The sequence below is a fragment of the Erigeron canadensis genome, chromosome 3 (assembly GCF_010389155.1).
Source record: "Erigeron canadensis isolate Cc75 chromosome 3, C_canadensis_v1, whole genome shotgun sequence".
In the NCBI taxonomy this organism is placed as follows: Eukaryota; Viridiplantae; Streptophyta; class Magnoliopsida; order Asterales; family Asteraceae; genus Erigeron; species Erigeron canadensis.
Genome location: NC_057763.1, coordinates 45,973,146 through 45,980,224, shown reverse-complemented (window position 1 = coordinate 45,980,224; position 7,079 = coordinate 45,973,146).

Here is a 7,079-nt window from a genome sequence, read left to right as displayed (position 1 = left end):
GATTGTGTATGTGAAAGCATTTTAAGGGGTGCTAAGTGAAAATATAACATTACCAAAAATAAAGAGCGTTATTCTTTTTATAATATAGTATATATATATATATATATATATTATAAAAAAACATCTCAGAAATATACAAGCAGTTTTGCTTGGTTGTGGCATATATTCTTCAAGCTTTCAAAAGAAAATATTATTATTAACAACATCTATTATCAATCTTTTTCAATTTTAAAACTGATATGAAAAAAAAAATCCATCCTCTTTCATAATAATTATTAGACTTTTTACAAAGTTTTGTGAAAATTTCATCTATATACAAAATTTCATCTATAACCGCAACACAATGAAATTTTTACAAGCTAAACCAATAGTTTATATAATACAACCCCCAAAATACCAATTATCGTTCCGCCATTGATGAGGCGAAAGAATAGAGGATTGCTCAAAACAAGAAGCCCGCTATTTATAAAATGGATTTTATATTCAGTTACTTCAAAATTATTATTTTAGAAATAGTATGTACTGTAAATATAAATATTTTGAGTTTATTCGTTGTTATAACATTGCAAAAGGTAATTCAAGATGAATGGTCTTTTCATAATAATTAAATATAATGTCGAGGAATCTTTGCAAACACGGACCGACGATATATGTAAGAATAAAGCTAGCCCCCTATTGACCGGTCATTTCAAAGGTTTTAATTTACAGAAAAGAAATAATTTATGTAAGTGATAAAAATCTATTATCCTAAATCACCAACAATCAACAAACAAGATAAAAGATATGAAGATATTTAAAGACATCAATAACCAAAGAGAAATATCAAATTGTATTATTGTGTGTCGTTATAGTTTATACAATATAGGCTTTATATAACCTACATAAAGTTTAGATAATAAGTTAAGACCAGAATAGTAATTACGTCATATGGAATTGTATATATACACACTCCCCTCAAATATATATTACTACATAATAGACCTCTCACAAAGCCAAGCTCATCAACACATTTTTCACACTGTTACCTCAGTTTTTTTCTCTCTTTATCCACCTTTTTAACACTCACTCCTTATAACCCCTGTTCCATAACTTTTATTAATTTTATTTTATATTTACACAAAAAATAAATAATTCAACATTTATTAAAATTAAACATTAATATACATAATTAAAAAAGACAGTACATGATTAAAACACGAAATAAATAATAATGTTATGATTACTCTTCATCAATCATTGATTGACATACTTCCTAAGCCACGGTAAGCTTTTTCGTCGTCCACCACTTGTCGTGTTGCGTGCATTAACTTCCAAGTGGTTTTGTCTTCTCCGCAATTGTCGTGGTACAATTCGGCCCAAGTGGATTGGTCACATGTTGAGCGTCCATTTTGTGATAAAAACCCCTAAGGAAAGGCTTCATTTATATGCTTAAATGAGTTATTATTCCGGAACTATTGGTACTTAATGAATGACGTGTTTATACAGGTTCCCGGAAGATGCGACAGAGGGTAAATGACATCAAGTGATTCAAGAAGGAAGCCTATGAAGTTACAAGACACAAGGAAGTGATTCGGGAGCCAAACGAAGACGCAAGAACAAGAACAGCAGCCACCAGCGCTGTTGGCCACCTAGCCAGCGTCGTTGGCCACCTAGCCAGCGCCGCTGGCCATTACCAGCGTCGCTCCCCCATTCACCAGCTCCGCTAGCCCATGGAAGCCGAGGACCAGCGCCGCTGGTCGGCCCAGATCTGTAACCGACTTTTATCCCTATTTAAGTCAAACTAACCCTCAAAACCCTAGGAGAGAGCCAATTCAGCAGCCCTAGCCGCCGAGCAAAAACCCTAGATCGAAATTGCATATTCCAAGGAGGTTTTGGAGCATCTAAACACCTTCCGATCTTCACTCTTGGTCTAGATCTTTCATCTTTATTTACTTTATATTATCGAACAATGTTTTTCATCTTTTCAGACTTTATTATTCCTTTAATAATGCTAGGCTAGTAGGCTAAATACTTGTTTGGATCGATGTGATCACGTAGACGCTTATTGTTTTACTGTGTTTGTTTAGATTCTGTTGGAGTGTGCTTTACTGTTTATTGTAGAACCATGTTTATTAGTAATTCATGTTGCTATTGGTTTTATATCTGAACGTATTAGTTTAATTCGGATGGTTGTCTATGATCATACACTAGGACTAATATGCTAGGACGGAAAACGACTAGTCGGTCTATAACTAGAAGTAGAAAGTGATTCACTTGTAGCCGAAGGATCCAGAACCATAGTAACTAGGATGAATTGAACATGAAGCTTAACAATGCCAGACGCGATCCTTTGACTTGGAAACGAGCACTGTGGTCACCGGAGGGAATTATATCTGGTCATGGCTTAAGAGCCAGGTAATTAAAAGATGAATTAGTAACACAAACTTTATGTCATTAATGCTTAAAACAATGAATCTAGCGAGAATTTGTTTTAAATGGTAGTGTGAGTCTAGCGACAGCACTACTAACTAGGCAAAGTGAATCTAACGAGAATCTGAAATGTGATTAAGTTTCCAACAGGCTAACAAACCAGTAGGATAGTATTTGGTCGCACCATGAGATCGGAGATGCCAAACAAGTATTTTAATTTAATTACTGTTCTTTGTTTTTTCCAAACTACTTTCAGATTAGCCTCTCACTGCAAAGTGTGTGGTTAGATTTTAATTTACTGATAAAAGTATTAGTTTATTAGGAGTTAGTGACAAACCCCCAAACAAACTAGAATTACATGTACTACTATATTAGGTAACGCAATGCATCCTTGCAAACGATTCTGTAACTTACCACTAGGCTATACTATACTGACCGGGTTCTCTGCTCGTTACGTGTGTTTAGACTAGATAGTTACTTGTACAACATAAGTTTAAAGACAAGAAAACGCACATCATCACCAAACGTGTGACCGGCTTGAAAAACATCATTGACCACCCTTTTGATCCTCTTGATCTCGTCTTGCAAAAAAAAAAAAATATGTCTCTTCGCGCTTCGAAACCTTGCGGCTTGGTGCTTGTATTGCCTCAACCTGTTGCTCGCATTGTCGCCTTTTCTCTCGTAGGTTACATGACCCCAAAGAGGTCAATTTGAAGGAGGGTATCCTCTTTGATATCAATCATGATTCGTGTTTTCATATCATCTTCGGTCAAAAGAGGTCGATGAACATTCTTGTTTGATGATCAGGACGCCATTTAGATAGAAATATTAAGTGAGTTTGTAGAATAAGGAAAATGAGAATGAGGAAGGAACTGAATTGTGCTCTGGGTTGATATTTATAGACTGACAGTCCGATTAACCGTTTAGGGACTGAAAGTGTAAATGTTTTTGACTTTTTTGGCAGTTTAAGGGGCTAAAATTGTAATTATTTTGAATTCAAACGTTGGAGGGACTAATTGTATAAAAATTTTGAATTTTGAACGTTCAATGAACGTCTTTTAGTTCACCTATGAATACTGGCTCCATATGAGATATTTCTTATTAAAACTCAAACAATACGAAAACCAACTTAATTAAAGATTACAACAACAAACTTAATTAAAATACGAAAACAAACTTAATTAAAGATTACAACAACACACTTAATTAAAATTCAAAAACACACTTAATTATTATAAAAGGAGAGAACAATCATAATCTTCTGGAAACACCGCTCGTATCTGAAGCCCCTACCATAATTCTCCTGGACTCTTGATGCGCCATTACATAAACCATCTCATCCGATAAGGTCCCTTATGCCTTCAACCTCGTCTATATTGCCTCAAACTGCTTACATTCATTGCGAATTTTGTTGGATTGACCTACTAACTGATATTTGGTCCTTCGACCTTCAGTCTTGTTCGCATTGAACCTTTCACATATGTCGGTCTACATGGACCTACTGGTTTTCGCTTAGGTTGGGCCTTTCACACTTCCATATCCAACACATTTACAACAAATGATTTTCGGATTCAGTCCACAATTGTCTCGGCATTTTGAATGGAATGTTTTGATGAATTATGTATTGAATGTTTTGAGTTTATATAAAAATTGAAAATAAATAATAGATTGTGAAAGATAGTATATATAAAAGGAGGATAAAAAAAACCGTTGGCATTCAAAATATGAAAAAAAACTTTTGTTTTTTTGTTTTGGCGTCCCCCCCCCCCACGGCTCCCCTTCGTCTATGTTCTTCGATGGAAGGAAATAGGTCGATGGATGAGGCGGACGACGAAATGGTACCAATGGCTTATTGATCGAAGAGGGGTCGACGACACCCTTAGTGATAAGCCTTAGGAACTATAATAGTTAAGGCAATGTAGAACTTGTTGATGACCGTGGCGGATATTTTGATCATTACTAGTTGATTGTATATCTTGTTCCGGATGGATTCTGATTTTACTTAAATATCAAAACTATGGTTTTGAATTCCGTAGGTTATTTCCGCGTTAACCTTTTAACAAGTTAATTTTGATATGTTTTTTAAGGCCTCAAAACTACTTTGCTTGTTTCGCTTATATGTTAGTTGTGATATAATTGATTTATATAAATTCTAAGTTTTAGAAATATTATATATATATATATATTAATAGGACTTGAGTCATGAACAGTAACTTGGATGAATAGTAATCGCCTATGTGGCGAGTTACTATCCGTCCACCACACATCCTAAACTACTAATCAGATGCTACATCGTATTCCATTCTGATTTTCAAACATAGGTTACTTATTGGTTTTTTTCACACTTTTTTCCTTTTGGGTTTCCAACCAATATGTTGCAACTTTTTCATCGTCATATCCCGCCTCATTATGTATCATGTACCATTATGTATCATTATTTGGTCCACATATACCCCATGTTTTTATTTCAATTATGCCATATCGGATTTCGTTTGAGTTTTTTCTTTTGTTTTTTTTTTTGTTTCTTGCACAATTTTTTTTGCTTTTGTGTTCTTTTCTATTATTTCATCTTATACCCTGCATCACTATTTAAATTTTGCCATATCGTATCCCATTTGGAGTTTTGTCTTTCAATATTTTTCATAGTTCTTTGCTTTTGTGTTCTCAACTAATATATTGAAAACTTTTAGTCAACATTTTGTTTTTCTTTTGTTTTTTTATTTTTTTTTTATTTTTTATCTTACAAACTAAAAGTATGTATTAGATATTGCAAACTTTTTGATTAGGTTTCCTTACTTTCTCGCACAAAGATTATTTGTTTTCTTGAAGTTATTTATTGGGTTTTCATACTTTTATCTTTTGAATTATTAAGTTGTTCAACGCAAGTAAAATAGCATAACAATACTATATCAACATGACAATTGGAGTCCCGCAAAGTGGGGCCTAAACATTACAAGCTATATGTAAGAAAGAGTTCTTTTGAAAATCCGTATATATGTGAAATTTATGATTCGAAATATAAAAGCCTTTGAAACATTGTATGATAAGAATTTTGAAAAGCTATTTACAAAGTTGGTTTTATATATGAGATTTTGATATGAAAAACCCTGGCCACCTAGGCTCTCTTTAGGGATTTTGGGGGAGGGGATGTAGGCTTAGATATCAGGAATTAAATCTCTATTCTCCATGGTTTGAGATATTTACCTTTTTAGACGTATGCGGACCATGTTATCACACCCTCGATTTTTAGAGTGCCTTTGGGTTAGATCCACATACTGCCCACTTAGATGAACTGTTAGGGTTTGAATCACTAACCCAACTAAAATGCCGTTCTAATAAAACATGTTTTAACAATATAATAATCGGTTTGAATTTGTTATATTAAATACATATATAAAGAAAATGGAAAAACAAATCAAACAAAAAACTTTATAGAAAAGATGAGTCAGTCAAATCAAAAATATAGATGAGCGAAGTTATAAATAACTCTGAAAAAATAATATGATAAACCTATTTAAAATTTGTTACCGTGAATACATATATTTATATTTTAGTTAAACAAAATAAGCAAACTGTCTAGCGGAGGGGTGTAATCGAGCCGAGTCGAGTCGATGCTGTGTCAAGCTCGAGCTCGACTTAATTGTAAAACTCGAAGCTCGAAACTCAACTCGAGCTCGATCGAGCCTTTATTTTCAAGCTCGAGCTCAAGATCGCTTTAAGAATCGACTCTTTCGTGCTCGAATCGGCTTGACTCGATTAAGAATTAAAAATAAGTTTTAAAATCAAATTAGTCTTAGAAGTTCGAGAATTTATAGCTCGAATCGATTAAGCTCGGCTCGGTAAAATATAAATTATGCAAAAATATATAATATTCAAGGGTAATATTGTAAATAAGTACAAGCTCGATTAAGCTCGCGAGCTTTTCGAATAGGCTATATTAAAGTCTACTCGAGTAGCTTGAGCTCGACTCGACTAAGACCGAGTCAATTTCAAATAACTTGCGAGTCGAATTTGGTTAGCTCGCGAATTGTACCATCTCGTTTACACCCCTAGTCTAGGGGACTATAAACATGATCTTTGTTATAATTTGTAATGTAATGTAATATTATCGAACTAATTCTTTTTATACCAAGTCCTTGATTAATGTCTCATTGTTTAGTCAGTAATTTTAAAACCAATAATTTTATATAATTTTAAATAAGTGTTTGTTAGAAATAAAAGTATCATACAATGTTTTTCTATATTTAACGTTGAAAAATTTTAAATTAGAAAAAATAAATTAACGGCGCCGTTGATTTGGAAGATGTGGAGAGAAAGGGGGGCTGCACCCTAACGAGAGGACCTAATGAAACCGTCGCCGCTGTCTGCGCAACGACAAGAAAAAAGCAAAAGGCAAAGCAAAGTGAGTGAAGCCACAAAAGTCGCAGGACCGCCGTGACGCCTACTTTTGCCTTGCCCACTCGTTCGATGTTCGCTGGCCCACCCTCTTATGGTCTTGACACGTATAAGATTGTGTGTCCCCATTCATAGATATGTTTTTCTTGTCATTTATCTACTCCATAAATAAATAGATAATAATGCATATGGATTTACTAGCAATAAACCACTAACGTTGCCATTAACTCCCTAACTTAATTTATTTGATTAAAATTCTTTAAAATTGAAGATGT